The sequence below is a fragment of the Cryptotermes secundus genome, unplaced genomic scaffold, assembly GCF_002891405.2.
Source record: "Cryptotermes secundus unplaced genomic scaffold, Csec_1.0 scaffold558, whole genome shotgun sequence".
Taxonomy (NCBI): domain Eukaryota; kingdom Metazoa; phylum Arthropoda; class Insecta; order Blattodea; family Kalotermitidae; genus Cryptotermes; species Cryptotermes secundus.
Window position 1 is genome coordinate 727,218 of NW_019737989.1, and position 17,097 is coordinate 744,314.

Genomic DNA, 17,097 nt, shown 5'->3' on the forward strand with positions numbered 1-17,097 from the left:
AGATCGACTATTCTTATATATATTTTTTCATACTTTTTCTCAGTGGCTCCAGGAAACTTCCGGTACAGTACCTCATACCACTTCACGGCGACATATTTTCATGTCCTTCTGATTCATTATTCACTAATCATATTATTTTCATATTCTGCGTAATGAATGCGGGGTAGACGAAATCAGACAAATATTTTCACGATCCAATGCGGTTTTCAATCCAACCTCTTCTGGCACCATTTGTCACGTGAATGAGTGCCTATAGACAGGGTTTCGATTGGTGACTGGATTTAATGACCACTTACAGATCGTAACTACAAGTAATTGTAGCGCTGTCGCTAATTCATTCATTCGTCTTATAACTAGAGCACTTATTAAATCTTCTCAGTTTGTTTTTTGGTAACGGATCCTAACGACGTCCTCTGCTTCCGTGCTGAGATTCTTACCGTCTGGCGAAAGTCCTATAACTGACTCCCAATCTGGCGGCCACCTCACACCAACCACCTACTCTTCTGATCGACTGAACTCAGCTAAATGCAATTCCAAACTTGTCCGTCTTATAAGATTTCGGCACGGACCGCACAGAAAACACTGATCCCCATTGTTGTAGTTCAACTGTTGCGGTGGGAACATGTTTGTTTGCGAAGACGTTACTCTGTAACGGCTGTTGAATATTTGCTTATTTGCGGTGGCTGCCCGGCAACGGGGCTACATGCTATTTAGTACAATAAATAAAATTATATAGCTACTGTACTGTGGAATAAGTTCCAGATGAAACAGTTGTGGAAAAGTAAATATATTCCATATTTATGATTACTCCTGCAATTGTGATTTAGAATTTAGTAATCTCGATCCAAAACGGTCTATGGTGAGGACTGGATTGGATGAACATAAGCGTAAATACTGGAAATAAAATTATAGATTTCTATAAAACTCTGGCAGGAACCCCCCAAGAGAAGAGAAAATCTGTGCATGGATGAAAAATCGAGGGTGGTCAGATGAACGGAGCATACAAATGCGCGCGTATTCTGCATCTGTTTTGCTCAAAAGAATATGCAACCACAGACAATATCCCTGAACTAATGTTTAGTTTGTAACGTAAAAACACATACTCCTGGAGATTACACTGCAGATGTCTAAACATGTCCAATAAACAACCTTTATAAATGTGTTTTAATTAACGGTCTATGACAAATGATGATAGGGGGCATTTGTTTAAAGTGTCCTAAGAAAGCCATGAAATACCTCACGATATTAAATTCATCCGTTGAAGTTCAACTCGCGCACTTACCGAATATAAGCCTTATCGACTGAGGCCACGAGTTCGATAGAGAAGCATGGGAGTCACGATGAACGCATACATGGCTGTTGTCGGAAGGCCTAAAGGCAAGAGATCACTCGAAAGACCAAAGCACAAGTATCTATTTATCTATGTATCTATGGCTCTACAGTTCTTTTGATGGACATTGGTCGCTTTTCAGTTTCTTACTCCTATACACAGTCTGTAGGACTCCTTGGAGGGTGGGTCAGCCAGTCGCAAGGCCGCTACCTACACACAGACATCCATGCTTCTAATGGGATTCGAACCCACGATCTCAGCGTTCGAGCGCGCGAAGACGGTTCATGCCTTAGAATGTGCGCCCACTGTGATCGGCCCAAAGCACAAGTGGGGGGATAATATTTCATTGGACCTTAAAGATACAGATTGAAAGGGTGTGGAATGGATTAATAACAGTCATTACGAGGCACTGGAGTGGGGAGAGGGGCTTGTAACTAGACAACACACGATAATATAGATGAGTATAAACACTCATTACGTTATCAACTACACCCTCAATGCGTGTTGTACTTCGCAGATGTCACGATCGACTCAATCTAACGAGCTGAAAATTCAGGATCACTTATATATCAGTTCAAACATAAAACCCGGTTTAGTCCTTTATTTAATTAGATACACTGTCCTGTATGAACTACTGTAATACCTGAGTGATCAATGAAAAGCATTTTGCAAACATTTTCCTGTACAATTCACTATTCAAAATGACAGAGTGTAATTGTACTACAATACTGAGTACATATATTTTGCAAACTCACTCCTGTCGATTGTACACATCTCGTTGAATCTGATGATTTATTGACAATGAAATTTTATGCCAGGAAAATTTAAATACACTTCTTCATTGCAGTAAGTGTGTAATCTCATTGATTAAAATATTGTATGCGAGATTGCCCTGAAACACGTTGAAATTTATTACTTCAAAATGTGTTCTTTATTTAGTGTCTATCTTCTTATTTTTATCCCTCTAAAATTTCATAATAACTCCTACTTCTCATAAATTAAAATTGCAATTACTTAAATTTCTTTGTCTTCAGTTTTTATCCAAGTAAATTGCAACTTTATTCAGTAACTTTGTATTGTGTTCATGAAACAAAGAGGAACCACTGAAGCTGAATATTCGGTTCCTTAAACTGCAGATGCAAATATTTCGCCGAAAGGATGATCTCAGTGCATAACGATAAAGAAAATTTATATTCCGTCAAATATTATTCAGGATTCAAGCTCGAAAGACATGAGATGGGTGAGAAATGCAGCACGCATGGGAAATATGAGAAATGCACGGAATATTTAGTCGCAAAACTCGAAGGAAAGACACTGATATATTGGGTTTTTGGACTTTATCCATCGTCCTGGTTTTTGGATAAAGTCCAAAAACCCAATATATCAGTGTATTATACACCATCGTCAGAATCCTATAGTAACTACTCGAAGGAAAGAGCCTGTTTGGGAGAAGTGGGCATATATATATATATAAATGCAACGCTGAAACGGATTCTACAGGAACATGCAGTGTGAGTCAGGATTACATTCATTATATTAGAAGAGAGGCCAGTGATTGGCTCTTGTGAAAGGGAGTTTACCCTCAGATTGACCAGTTGAATGACTATCAGTTTCTCAAGAAGAACTCTATTTAACGACGCTGTTATTACCTGAAATTTTGCGGCATGACCACTGAATGCCGGAAAAGTTTAACCAGAAGAGAGGGTCAGTCGGCCAGGCTGTCCTGGTGTCAAGCACCCCTCTGGGCCCAAGCCCAGATTTTTATTACTGTCAGACAGTTGCGGGTTTGTTGATATTTGGCGCCCTCTCTGATAAAGGATGGGTTTGTCGTTTAGAAATGCTGCTGGAACTCGCCAGCGCATATATATTGAAAGCCTATGAATGATAGAGGCTATTTTGCTTCATGAGTTTGAATACAATTTTTGTGATGGCTATTATTCTGTCTTATTCTGACTCGTCTCCACTGAGTTATGTCATGATCTGCTGAAATATCATTGCTACTGCTTTGAACGCGTCGCTCAGAGACGAACAGCTTGTAGTAGGAGCCTGAACTGACATCCTTTTTACTAATAGGTTGTGCTTCAAGCGAAGGGGGATACTCGTTTCTCTCACTGTGGCGGTGCAGGCCTGCGCAGCTGAGTGCGCCTGAGACTGCTTCTGTTGCTGAGTACTGTTGCGTAACACTGCAGCGAAGGACAGCCTTGGGGAGGTGTGCCACAAAGAGAACACCCATCCCCTTGTAGTCTTGGGAGCCCTCTGCGACTTTCTCTTTCCCATCTTGTTCCAGGCGTGCCTGCAACCTTGATAGTTGAAGAGATCAGGTTCCTCTCTGTCCACCAACTTCCAGTTACAACATGCCCTTATCGATGATGTGTTGCCCTTTTCCGGGCACTCCTTGTGCAGATGACCGCCCCCACACCACATACAACGGGCAGGTTTCTTGCAGTTAGCGAAGACATGGCCGAATTTTGGCAGTTGTAACACTGCGTGAGACTAGTCTGGGCTCTTTAAGCCTCTACCCTAACTGCAACATGGCAAAAGCTCGTCAGTTTGAACATGTCATGGGACTTTGACAACCTAGGTAAAGTTATTAGGAAGAGGGGAATGTTCACTGTGGTTCATCCTTCTGCAGGTGATCGACGAATGGTAGACCTTTGTTTGAGGCGAATGATATCAAAGCCAAGATTCACCAACCCACCTGAGATGTCCTCTACAGGAGTTGAGAATACAAGAACCGGCGGAGACAATGTGGACTAGAGAAAAATATTTTGCGCCTGCCAGGAATAGAACCCCGGCCGTCCAGCCCGTAGCCCAGTCGCTATACCGGCTCTTAAATATAATGAGGTATCTAAGTAAGCTGGATTTGAGGTTCTCATATAGTTGATTACGAAGAGTACTATCTATTCTGACGAGGACTGTACGGCGTCATATCCCAGAAGTCAGTGTTCCCCTTCATGGTAAATAGGTTATCTCATTGAAAGAACTATTTGCACATTTTCAATTTCGATATTTCAACTTATCTATTTCAAATATTACTTCTCCATATTTTTGCTGTTATTTTCAAAACACAGAACATATTTAGGGGCAACGCAACTGCCCCCCAGGAACTACTTTCATATTATCAAAATTGCCATTGACATCACAGTGCAGAACAGAACCATACACGAATTTCAAAGGTCGCGATATACGACAAAGAGGAAGGGGTCCCGAGTGAAAATTAGGTTGAGCAGCAGACCCGCTCAGTGACCGCCAACTGTCCCCAGTGCTTAATTATCAGTACTGCGGTCCATCTGCGTGATGCAGGCTGCGTTAGAGCTCCAGAAATATGATTACAACTCGCCACTGCTCAATTAACGGGAAATGGTGACAAGACCATAAATAATTTTATTAAGCATACTGCTGATGTATGAGCTTGTGGTTTATTTGGTGGCTAGTAGATATAAGTTTTATTTATGGCTTTCTAATTTATATAATTATGAAAACACATACACAGAAACAAAGCGTGCACCAAAATGAGAATTAATTCATTCAAATAATTTTTCTTTATGTTCCACCAAGAGAATTTTGAGCTGTGGGCCTAAATTTCATTAGTTCATTTCAATTAGTAACCTAACCAGTTTACGCAGCTCCTTACTTCTCCTGTATATGAACTCCAATATGTCGCACTTCTTACACTTTCACTCTTTCTAAATGTAAATGTATGCGTGTAAATATACATAGCTTAGAAACTAATGAAAAGCTAATTCTCTTTCAATAGGTGAATAAATTTCGTAGAGTTCTGTCTTCTGTGAAATAACGCAGTGTAGTTAGTTGAAAGTCAACCGAGATTTCGGAGGAGCATACTGTTTCCATCTTCATGGCCGAGGATTAAGCCAAGTAAGCTCTGGTTGCCACCTGCTTTCAAGCTCGTTTCTCCCTTTGTTTATTCTTCGGCCCTGAAAGAGGAGAAGTTACGTCTTTTTTCCGAAACGTCAATTGACTTTCAACAGATTACACATTCTTACTTCTCAGCAGATAATACTCATCATAACCACAGTTGTAAGAACACCAAACTTTAATAATATTGGTGTTTCTGAAATATTTGTACGGAGGGGAATTTTAATTGCCTCTTTCAAAAATAAATAAATAAATACATGCTCCATTCCAAAGGACAAAGCTTTTATTGAAAATTACTCAGCCGGCCGTGAAATTCCTCGTTCTTCAGAAATCACAGCTTTATTGCCTAATTGACAATAACTGCTCTCGGACCCTAACCTGGGCTCAGATCACAACCTCACACCATGCTTCTCTGAGTTTGGCACTGACAGCACTTTCACAATTCTACGTATCTAATAGCTCAGGCAGTTAGCCGCTGGCGTCCCACTGCGGCTGCCCGGATTCGATCCCAGGTCAAGATATGTGAGATTTGTGATGGATAAAGTGGCCCTGGGGCAGGTTTCCTCCGCGTATTCGGATTCCCCCCGCCAATTCTCTTCCCACAAAATGCTCCATACTCATCTAACATCCGAGGCCGGTACAATAGGCCAGTCAGTAGCCGACGTGCCGAGTGGATTCAGTCTTAGGCCACCAGAGGAAAAAACAAGAAGAAAAACTACCATTACATCTATGACCAGGTCTTCCTGGTTGTCGCTTCATTTGGGTCTTTTCAGATAAGATTTTTAATCTACTCACATTTCTCATGTGTACTAAAGTCAAGCCTATGTAGTCCTCATTGATGTACAAGGTTTAACAGCGCGTCCAAGGAACCTTACCGAATGTAAAAAAAAAGAGTAATGCAATGTGGATGCACACAGCGTTGCTAGGTAACTGACCGTTAAACACCTCGTGACCGAATACACTCAAGGCAACAATAGGAGTACGGCGTTTTCTATGCGGTCGACGCCGTAAGCATTGTTATGCGATTGCTCGGTAAACAAGTTCCAACAATATGGGCTGTTTTCTGTGCGTGTTCGGTGCGGAGGCTATATAATGAGAATAACGCCAGCCAAGATTTACTGGCTGACTGAACGTCATTGGCAATGTGACTTGGACTTCGACAGTTCAGTTTATGAAGGAGTGAGAAACACAACTCCGTTTGGAGGCAGGGTCGAATACCTCCACCATGACCCTGCGAGTCGTAAGAGGCGACGAAAAGGGAAGTCTAAAATCTGAGACAGTAAAATATGGTTTCGAGTCCCAAGGGACTCAGACCCTAGAAAGACTGCACTGGCAAGGGCCAGCAGCACGCAGACCCGTCGTCTCGTCAGAGAGGGCGCCCCCCAAAACAAGACCGTAACTGTTAAAGGTAATAAATATCTGGACATGGGCCCCAGATGGGGCTCGACACCAAGACTTACTGACTGGCTGACCGTCAGTCGCAATGTGACTTGGACTTGGAGTTCAGTTTATGTGTAATACCGGGAGTGTGTGATCCATTGGGACTATTGTAATTTGTGTGTTGAGATGCGTTACACGGAGACTAGTGTGTGCGTGCAACAGTGAATTATAATGTGTGTGTAAATCAGCGATAGCGCTGTAATTTGAGTGTAATTAAAAGAGTGGTAATAAAGCTGCTAATAAATCCAATAGTCTGAACTAGAACCCGTCATTTCGTCATCCGTACCATCCTACACGTGACAGTTCCATAAAAATATTTCTGAATCCAAGAACAACAAAAGTCACTTCCTCTCACAGAAAGTATTAATAAAGACTACGAAGAAGGAAGTGAATAAAAATACAACAAGAAATTTAGTAGAAAACGGAGAACAAGGATGTGAGATAGAAGAGATAAATAATAAGTTCAACTAATGACTTCAATCAAGTTATAAGGGACTTTTCTGTATGATGCAGAGCAGGCTTCCGTTCGTAGACCTTGAGCGCGGAGCTTGTTATTACGGTAAATGCATCTCGTGGACGGAGCTCCTTATTGCCTGGCAGTGGGTTTCTCCTCTCAGGCTAATCCCAGTTGAACCTGGTCGACCCGATTCAGAGAAGAAAACTTTGAGCTGGATCGGAGCGGAGGCGACGCCCGGCCTGTTTGCTTCTGGCTAGAGAGAACTAAGTCTTCTAAAGGGGAGTAACTGAAAATCTCTTTGAGTTCCTCTAAAACCACAGCGCACACAGCTTTCGTCTTAACAATGTAGGGCCTACTACAGATGTTCTATAACTTAAAATTAACGTATATTTCCCTTCCTAACAGACCAGTATATCTCATTGATTAAAACTTTTATTTTTGACTGCTTTTCAAAGGGGGTTATTAAAACCCCCGTGTTTAAAAAATTGAGTGAATTAATGTTATCAATTAACATGGTATGAAATGTTATACAACACGGTCTGTTTGACTACTCCTTAGATTCACCATCAGACCATTGCAAAACTATCGAAAATGGTACATTTGCCTTCTACTGTATCCCATTTGGGTTTTCAGTATTTCAGTATTTAATTATACACATAACGACCACTGTATGGATTGAGTGTGAATCAGTGTTGTTAATTTCTGCATTATAGACGGAACCAATAGACTATAAGTGACAAATCAATGCAACAGGATGCTCAAATATAATATTATAGAATTAAATGCTAAATAAAAATGCTACTAACTTATTACAAGAAACAGAGCGACAGATGAATTTTCATAAAAATATTCAGAAAACAAAAATGTGGACTTGTTTTAATAAACCATTGACGACGTAAGTCAACAGTTAAAAGTAATTGTAATCAATTTTTGGAGCGAGAATATTTTAATGCCAGTGTAATTTAGGAATTGTTATTTTCTGTATCACTTAGAAAGACACATACCAAGCAGGTAGAGTGCCGGGCCCACTAGCAATTCCTGTTCGGCTGTTGGATTTTCCAATTTATCGAAAAAAAAACATATGTATTCAAATTTGAAGTTCTCACAGCGGTCTTTAGGAAGAATCCTATTTTCTGGGATATAACGCCGTGTAGTCTGTTGAAAATGAACACACTTTTAGGGAGGAAGTGTCGCCTCCACCTTCAGGGTCGAAGAATGAGCACAGCAGAGTATCTGCTTCATGACTGTTTCTGTCTTGGCTTATTCTTTAAGCCTGATGATGAAGGTGACATATTTCTCCGAAACAGCAGTTGATTTTCAACGAATTACACACTGATACATCCCAGGAGGGAGAACTACAGATACTGGCAGGCCTGTAGGCCACTTTCTTTCTTACATCATCCATTTAAATCCTGTTAACCTACAGTTCTTATTAAAGTATCTATGTAGTCTGGGATAGCTGAGTCCGGATAGTGCCTAGGTTACTTGTTAGAAGACCGAGGAACCGGACATCGATTCCCAGAAGTGGAAAGAGACTTCTCCAAAGGTAATTACCATCTTTGGGGGCCTACCAAGCCTCCTATGGAATTAGTTTATAAGGATCTATTTCCCAGGGGATAACGCGACCGGGCGTTAAGCTGACCAACAAACCTATAACTAGTGCCGAAGCTGAATACGAGGAGGTATACCTCAGCTCCTCTCACAAACACTTAGCTGATAAAGGCAGGGCTGCTGGCGCTAACTACTCCGGTCGATAGACAATGATGCCCCATGTTTTGGCGCTCCCACTGTAAAACAGGATTATTGTGCGGCGACACCCAGTCCTCGCACATGGCACAATGGAACACTTGAGCCTGATAATGTGAGACGTATCCCAAAACAAAGCCTTCTGAATGAAAATAATGGCACAGTTTCACCTCCACTACAATTTACATAAAGTCTTCCTTTGCTTCCCCAACATTCCTATAGAAATATTACGCGTGCTCTCCGGGCTATGCTCTGTAACGGGGTCAGAGTAGTTTGCTGACGAGAAACTCATAGTGATGAATCTGTAATTACAGTAAGTGAAGGCGCGACATTTTTACTTAAAATAGATTCCAGAATAGATTTCCTGGAAATCAACCCGTTACGGAAAATATTTTCATGGATACGAGTGATCAACAAACATTTCCTCGGATACCGTTACGCTATATAACAGACCGTTCAGGCCCTCCCGTGTGGAGGCGAAGCCGAAAAACTCCACCGTAGCCCTGCGACTCATAGGAGGCAACGAAAAGGGAAGTATCGAATATGAGACAGTAAAATATGGTCGCCAGTCCCACGGGACTCAGACCCGAGAATGACTGCTCTGGCGAGGGCTCGTCAGAGAGAGCGCCCCACATCAACAAACACGCAACTGTCTGACAGTAACAAAAATCTGGTCGTAAGCCCCAGATGGGTGCTTTATTCCAAGAAAGACTGGCCGTGAGTCCTAATATAAGACTCAGACTCAGAATGCAGTCCAGTCGCAAATCGGATGCAGTAGTAGACCAGAGCAGGTTGAAGTCTTTGTAGTTCAGAGCAGAATAGAGAGAGATCAGAATTGAGTCAGGTCTACTAAAGAATTATTTTAAGTTATTGTAACCGATTATGATTATGAGTAATTTTAAAGAAGGCTTCAATAAATCCAATCATCCAATTAGTACACGTTATTATTACCCACAGAAAAATAGACACGTGATACTATATTGACTAGATAAATACGGTAATTTTCAGGGAATTAAAATATTTGTACGTCGCCCCTTGCCGGGGATTAGGATGAACCCATAATCCAGACAGCTATTATGAACCGTGTAACATAACATATGACTTGATGCAATTTGGAGCAATGTAAAACAACACAGCTGCTCGGGACCGTCCGGTCGGCAAAGATGAGGAAGTCTTTTTTTAAAATCAAGTCGATAAGGATACGTCCTTACGAAATGAAATTAGCTTCATCACTTCAAATCAGGTAAATATGTTGTGGGCCAATTGAATTTTAAAGTATACCCTTTAATTAAATGACTTCAAAATAATTAGCAATCCTTATTTTAGTTCAGTATGCATCCATGAAAAATAATTTCTTGTCATGTATACAACATATTTCGAAGAAGATCGTTTAAAACAATGTCACTTATTTCCACCGGGAAAACCTTTGTGACATCATTTTGGTTTAATAATATTCTCTCCAAAAAACCCGTCCTTTTACAGGTAGATCTAATCATACTTATATGTATATGTTTGTACGGTAAGAAGTATAGTATTGTGACATGTTGCGCAAAGNATTTATTATATATTGTCACGATTTAGAGGTGGCTATTAGGGAGGGTATGGATTAGAAGATTGGATTTATTGACACCTTATACACCACTCGTAGTTATAGGTAATTACAGCGCTATCGCTGATCTATACGCTTTGCAGTTCGCCGTTAGACACACTAGTGTCCTCAGTCTATTACAGTTTCCACTGGTGTTTCTTAGTAACTGAAATAAAGTTTAGCTAAAAAAGTTTCTATCAGTAAATTTTGACTTACGTTTCTCTCGAGGCAGGACAGATATCTCCCCGGTGAGTGATTTTACTGTCTCGGGAGTTACTATTATCGGCAGCTGCAGTGGCTTGCTGTTTGCTTTGCTCGTCTACTCAGTACATATTTACACGGCACTTACTCACTCATGGAGATGAGCCCTTCTTGAGGAGAAACCAGTTCTGTAGCTACTCAAAAATTTCCCAGCATTTTATGGAACCCGAATGTTCATTACCATTAAAGTTACAATTAAAGTTAAATGTTCATTACCATGTTCACAAGAGCCCTCCACTGGTTCCTATACTGAGCCAGATCAATCCAATCCATACCACCCCAATCTATTTTTTTAAGATCCATTTTAATATTGTCCACCCACCTACGCCTTGGTCTTCCAAGTGTTCTCTTTCCTTCTGGCTTTCCCACCAATATCCTATATGCATTCCTCGTCTCCCCAATTCGTGCTACATGACCTGACCATCTCATTCTCCTTGACTTGATCATTCTAATAATACTTGGAGAAGAGTACATGTTATGAAGCTCCTCATTATGCAGTTTTCTCCAACCTCCTGTAATTTTATCCCTCTTCGGTCCAAATATTCTGCTCAAAACCCTGTTCTCAAACACCCTCAGTCTATGTTTCTGCCTTACTATCAGAGACCACGTTTCACACCCTTACAGAACCACAGACAAAATTATAGTTTTGTATATTCTAATTTTTATATTTTGGACAGCAGACTAGAAGACAAAAGGTTCTGGACTGAATGGTAGCAAGCATTACCTGAGTCTTTACACTGCACACATGATACAAATACAGAAATAAGAAATATTGGCTTGACAATCACGTGATATCTGAGAACAAATGTTGGGACCTCATCTATCCGCCAACTTATTGGGTCTCATCCGATGGTCTACAAGATCATCAAATTTCAAACCTCAAGATTTTCTCTCAGGGATTTTTGTCAAAAATTCAGTATAGGTATGGGTGTGCCGACAGTTGACTAGATCAAAGAGAGGATAACTGACGTTGTTGAGAACAATAAAACCGCCAAAACAAACTCCGCGGTTTTAGTCCACAAGCGAACTATACCGACCGAGTCACCGCCACTTTTCGGCGAAGTTAGTGCCAACTTTAGCTGATAGAGGGTGTCGCGTGGTCAGCACAAGAAATGCCCACGACCGGTAATCTCGGTTTTCTAGAACTGAGCCGCTATTTCCTTGAAATAGCTCCTCAATTATCGTCACGAGGCTGAGTGGAACCCGTTCCAGACCCTCTATTTCTCAGATAATCTGATAGAACCGGGAATAGGCCAGAGGACCTCTGGATCTGTGGCCAGAAACTCTGACCACTAGACCACAGAGATGGTCCAAAAAATCATAGATTCATTAAAATTATTTATCGGTTAGATATCTTATCTGCCATAAAATGAATGCATATATAAAGTTACTGACAGAACTTTTTCGAGCTAAAATTCATTTTAAATTATTCCTTTCAGGAAATGTAGCCTCCTAAACCCTTTGAGTGATTCTGGGGATATTCTATATACATGAAGTATAGGAGTGTAACATGTTATAACGACTATCAAAGTAAAAAGTAACAGAAGGGAAACAAAACTTGTTTCTGAGTACTTAAGTTGGATCTTCTTGGGGTTTTAATTAAAACTCTAACAGTAAACTACAAGTTCTTCACAGACAGTTTTAGGAGGAACAAGCTCTTACTCTAGAAATTATCTGACCCGTTATTAATTTACGGATTTCCGTTTCAATTTTATTTTATTAAAACTCATTTTCTGGCAAGTGTTACAAAAGTGACAGTTCTGAACAGTGGTTCACAATCGCCATAATTATTGACCAATAGGCATGGTCCATCCAACCTCCTATATAATTGGTACCGGGGTCAATTTCCCAGGTGGTAAAGAGGCAGGAGTGTGAAGCTGACCATTCGCATCTAGCTAGAGCCGAGGTCAAGAAAATATGGATCTATACACCCACTCCATCTAATGCCTTCATGGCGTAGTGCTTAATTAGTTAAGCACAGGTAAAAATTTACCTTTTAACTTTTTAGCGCTCGGGAAACCAGCAGCAAATTACTGCTCTGAACAGAGGAGTCACAGAAAGACCAACCCCTCCTCTCATGCGGGAGGAGGCCTCATTTCAACATAATATCTTGGAAAGAACAAAAGTACGATTATGGGTCCGAACGGGGACTGAAAGAAAGAATGATCATGATAGCGAAGGCTAGCATCAAATTACTGTTCTCTCTCTTCTGGTATGTGACGTCATGTAGAATGAAGAAAGTTATTTTCTTAACATTCTACTGGATTACATGTTCTTAAATGCCAGAAGATGTTAGTCCTCATACGCACTCTCCTAACATCGTGAAACCTCGCATGCACAGAGATTTGTTCATTACATCTCATATTTCTCCTACCCACGCAGTTTGAATATCTTAACTTTAAACTTCGGTGTACAGTTAATATTTCGGTGAAGCTGTCCCTGTTCTAAATGGAGCACCGAACCATGAAGACATACGGGAGAGTGGAGGTATAGCTCCACCATTTTTGACCTCGATACTAGATGGAGACTAGTGGTCGGTTGCACGTCTCCGACTGCTTTACCATCTGGGATAGGGGCTGGTCAGATAACGTAATCGGTCTGGCCAATGTGGTAAAGAGAAATATCACCTGCCCCTGCCTTGAACCGAACGCCGTAGCCTATCGCCATACCGACTGAGCCATCTCAGCTCTCTTGAAAATAAAGTGCAGAATGCCAACATTGCCACTGAACATATAATTTTTATTAAGTCTTGCCCCTTTCATTCAAATTCTTTCATAGAGTTCCAGTTCTTAAGCCACATAAAAATGTTCTGTAAACACCATAGCGTCGAATTGTCTACGAAGTTAGATAGATAATTATAGCGAAGTTGGGGAATGCTTCTCAGAACTTAGAGGGTTATGTAATTAAGTGAGAAGTTGATTAAACCTGCAGTTTTCCATGGTATATTCACTCGAATGTATGTGTATATAAGTTTATTATAAGAATCATATTAGTTCTAGATGTGAAATTATTTTTCTGTCTTGTTTATTTCAATTTAACGACTAGCACCACAGTAGAGAAAACAAATATTTAGTAACGCTAACACAAAAGTCCGCCATTTGGCACGTTAAGAAGCCAGTTCCATTCGTCTTCCATAATCACAGATTATCGTTAACAGTATCCGAACATCGTTTCCTCGGTTTTCCCAGTCGATGGATATTATACAAGATGCAACCCACCATAATTCTGTGTGCGTACTCTGTTTCGCCATTTCAATCACACACCCGGCCCATCGTAGCCTCCAACATTTCATTACCTTAAGAATCTGCCTGCCTGTCTTCATTCCGGTTGCTCCCACTTGGACCATAGGGCATCCATGAAACGCTTCATTTCATTTCAGTTTCTTAACCTTAGACAGTCGGTAGGACTTCTCGGACGGGGGTTCAGCCCATCGCAAGGCCGCTGCTTAGACACCTACGCAGAATAAAATCAGAGAAACAGCCATGCTTTCAGTGGGATTCGAACACATGACCCCAGTGTTCGAGCGAGCGAAGACATTTCATGCCTTAGACCACGCGGCCACTGTGAACGGCTACCCTAAGAATACGTGTTAATAAATATTTAGTGAAAATAAATGCTCCATTAAACAGTTCAACCAAATACAAATTCCGGCATCATTGAAGCAGAACTATAATGAAAATAAACTCCCAACATATGTAGGATTCGAGGTTCTCACAGAGGCAATAATGACGAGTCCCTTCTTCTGGACATAACGCAGTACACGGCGATATATTCCAAAACATGTGATTCGTCGAATAAACATTCTAGAAAGGTTTCCTGTGGCACAGCTCATTACGACGCCAAGAAGTTCTAAAAGGCACATAGAACGTAAAGTTTTTCCTGTGCTTAAATAATTAAGCACTGCACCATGAAGGCGTACGTGGGAATGCGTGTATAGATCCACATTTCCTTGTTCTCAGCGATAGCTGGAGGTGAGTGATTAGCTTAACGCCCCGGCCGCTTTACCCCCGGGAAAGATCCCACGGTACCCATTGGAGAGGAGGCTGGGTGGGCACCAGAGCCGGTCTGGACACGTGGAGAAGAGAAAAATTTTTACCCTACCGGGACTCGAACTCCAACCTCTCGGTCGTCCAGCCCGTAACCAGTCGCTATACAGACTACAGTACCCCGAACCCGCTATAGAGGCACACAGTTATAAACTTGGGGAGGCGCGTGTTAAATTGCAGCCGCCCCGTTCCCAGAGCGATAATGGCAGTGCCTCTTTATGCAGGTTAGATTGTGGCCAAACTCCACGTGGCAGATCCACAGCTGCAATGAGGAAGGAAATGCGCCGGCAAGTTAATTTCAACTCCACATGACAAACAACTCCATAATTACTTTCTGATACTTCTAGTTCGTGTAGGATTTTGTTGGAAGTGTTTTGAATCTATCTCCATATCTCTCACCTACATGTCTCTCTTTCTGTACTCATTTTTAACTCTGAATATCGCACCTATGACTTCTTACAGCCAAGAGGTTCACGTCATCAACTGTTTATACAGGCGAATATAAGTTCGAAATTAAATAGTCAATATAGATCGGAGGTGTAGTAGACCAATCATTTGTTCATCACTGGTTGGAAACCATCTTCGGTCTAATTTGACCTAATGGAATTATAATTACAATTCATAATTACATCTTTGTTCAAATGAGAAATACATTAATTCCATTTGTGCTGGAAATACAGACACTCGTAAGTGACCCATATTGTCTAGTTTTGTGATTGGAAAGCAAGTAAAAGGTACACACAAGTTCTACTTTAACCTTTGTTGGAATGTTCGTGTATTAGTTAGAAGTATCTTATTTCTGTAGACATATAATCACCCCTTTTGAATGAATTTAATCCATATCTCTACAGTTACATGACCTTGCCGTGTTTCGATCAGGCATTCAGTCATTATTTTAATATTTATTATCCGAGTATTATCAGTGGATGACTTCTCTACTCAAGACACTTACTTAGAACAAATTTACTTATTACTCCACATTATCAAGAGCAGATTGAAAATAAATTTTAAAAAATCCACGACTTGCCTTAATTTCGGATACAGTACCGCCATTGCCAATTATTTGGTTCTCCTAAACATAATGATCGATTTTCCCGCAATTCCAGCACATTTTACAGACCTGAGAAACCTCATAATATACAGCGTTCATTCGCCATGTAACAGCTTTCCATCCAATCATAATTTTGTTCTCCCACTATATCTCTCTGCATACCAAAATATTTCTGTTGGATTTGAGGTTCTCAGGTCGGTGACTATGAAGAATTCTATCACCTGAGATATAACTTCCTGCAGTCAAGTGAATGTCAACCGACGTTTCGAAGGACATGTTGTAACTGTCCAGTTTATGGGAAGGCCAATTGATGTTTGTGTATGGTTAGGGTTTTGTGAAATTCCTCACTTTCGCCTCACAATTTGGAATTTTCCCCCCTTGAGACATGCAGCAAGTGGCTTGGGTCAAGCTTGAAGCCAGCTGCCCTTTCGTAAATCATTCAATTTAATGCGTAAAACAAGGCCGAGTCCTTTAGAAATTCTAAAGTTGACAGGGGGAGTCATAAATTTAGCAGTGTCGTTTCCTGCTACCCCAAAATCTCAGTTTGACAGCCACGCAGCAGGTGGCAAAGTTCACCCCTAAACTGTACACTAGTGGAGATCCGCTTTCCTAATTGGAGGAGAATGATAAGCAACCTCCCAGTCTGCCCGGTCCAGCCAATCATCGTCTGAAGTGGGAGGTCCTTTGCCCGAATTTTGAGTAACTAGGGCAAATATTTACCATTCAGAGGATGCTTGGCAAGGAGACTTTGGAAGTTACGTTCACCGGGGGTACACGTGTTCTGATCCCCGTAAACACGCCGGTGGTAATTATTAAGTGTGCGTCCCCAGACCAGTAAGTAGGCCTACCTCCACGAATTTGCGAAGGGTAACAATACTGGCTGTTTCTGATTAATTAGTGCAAATCAAATAAAGATTCCTTACAGTTAATTGGCGTTGAGGTGATTTCCCTACGCCTAAGCCCCACTAATCATCCAAGTCGTGGCCTGTCAACACGCCCTGAGAGGAGTCGGATTGCTCTACCGGAGCTAGCGGAGCCGAAGAAGGACGGTTACAATGTCGCCTCCAACTTGTTTGCTTCTTACATGGCTTCCTCTTCGAACCTAAAGATAGACGCGATATATTCCTTCTGAACTTAGGTTGGATTTCACCAGAATATATGGCACGTGGTAGTGTAGTTGGTTGAGGCACTATGCTACAAGCGGAAAAGTCGCGAGTTCAATTCTCAATAAGGTCATTGGATTCTTCAGTCTACCTGATCTTTCCAGCCACACTATGACCTGAGTTCGACTCAGCTCTAACA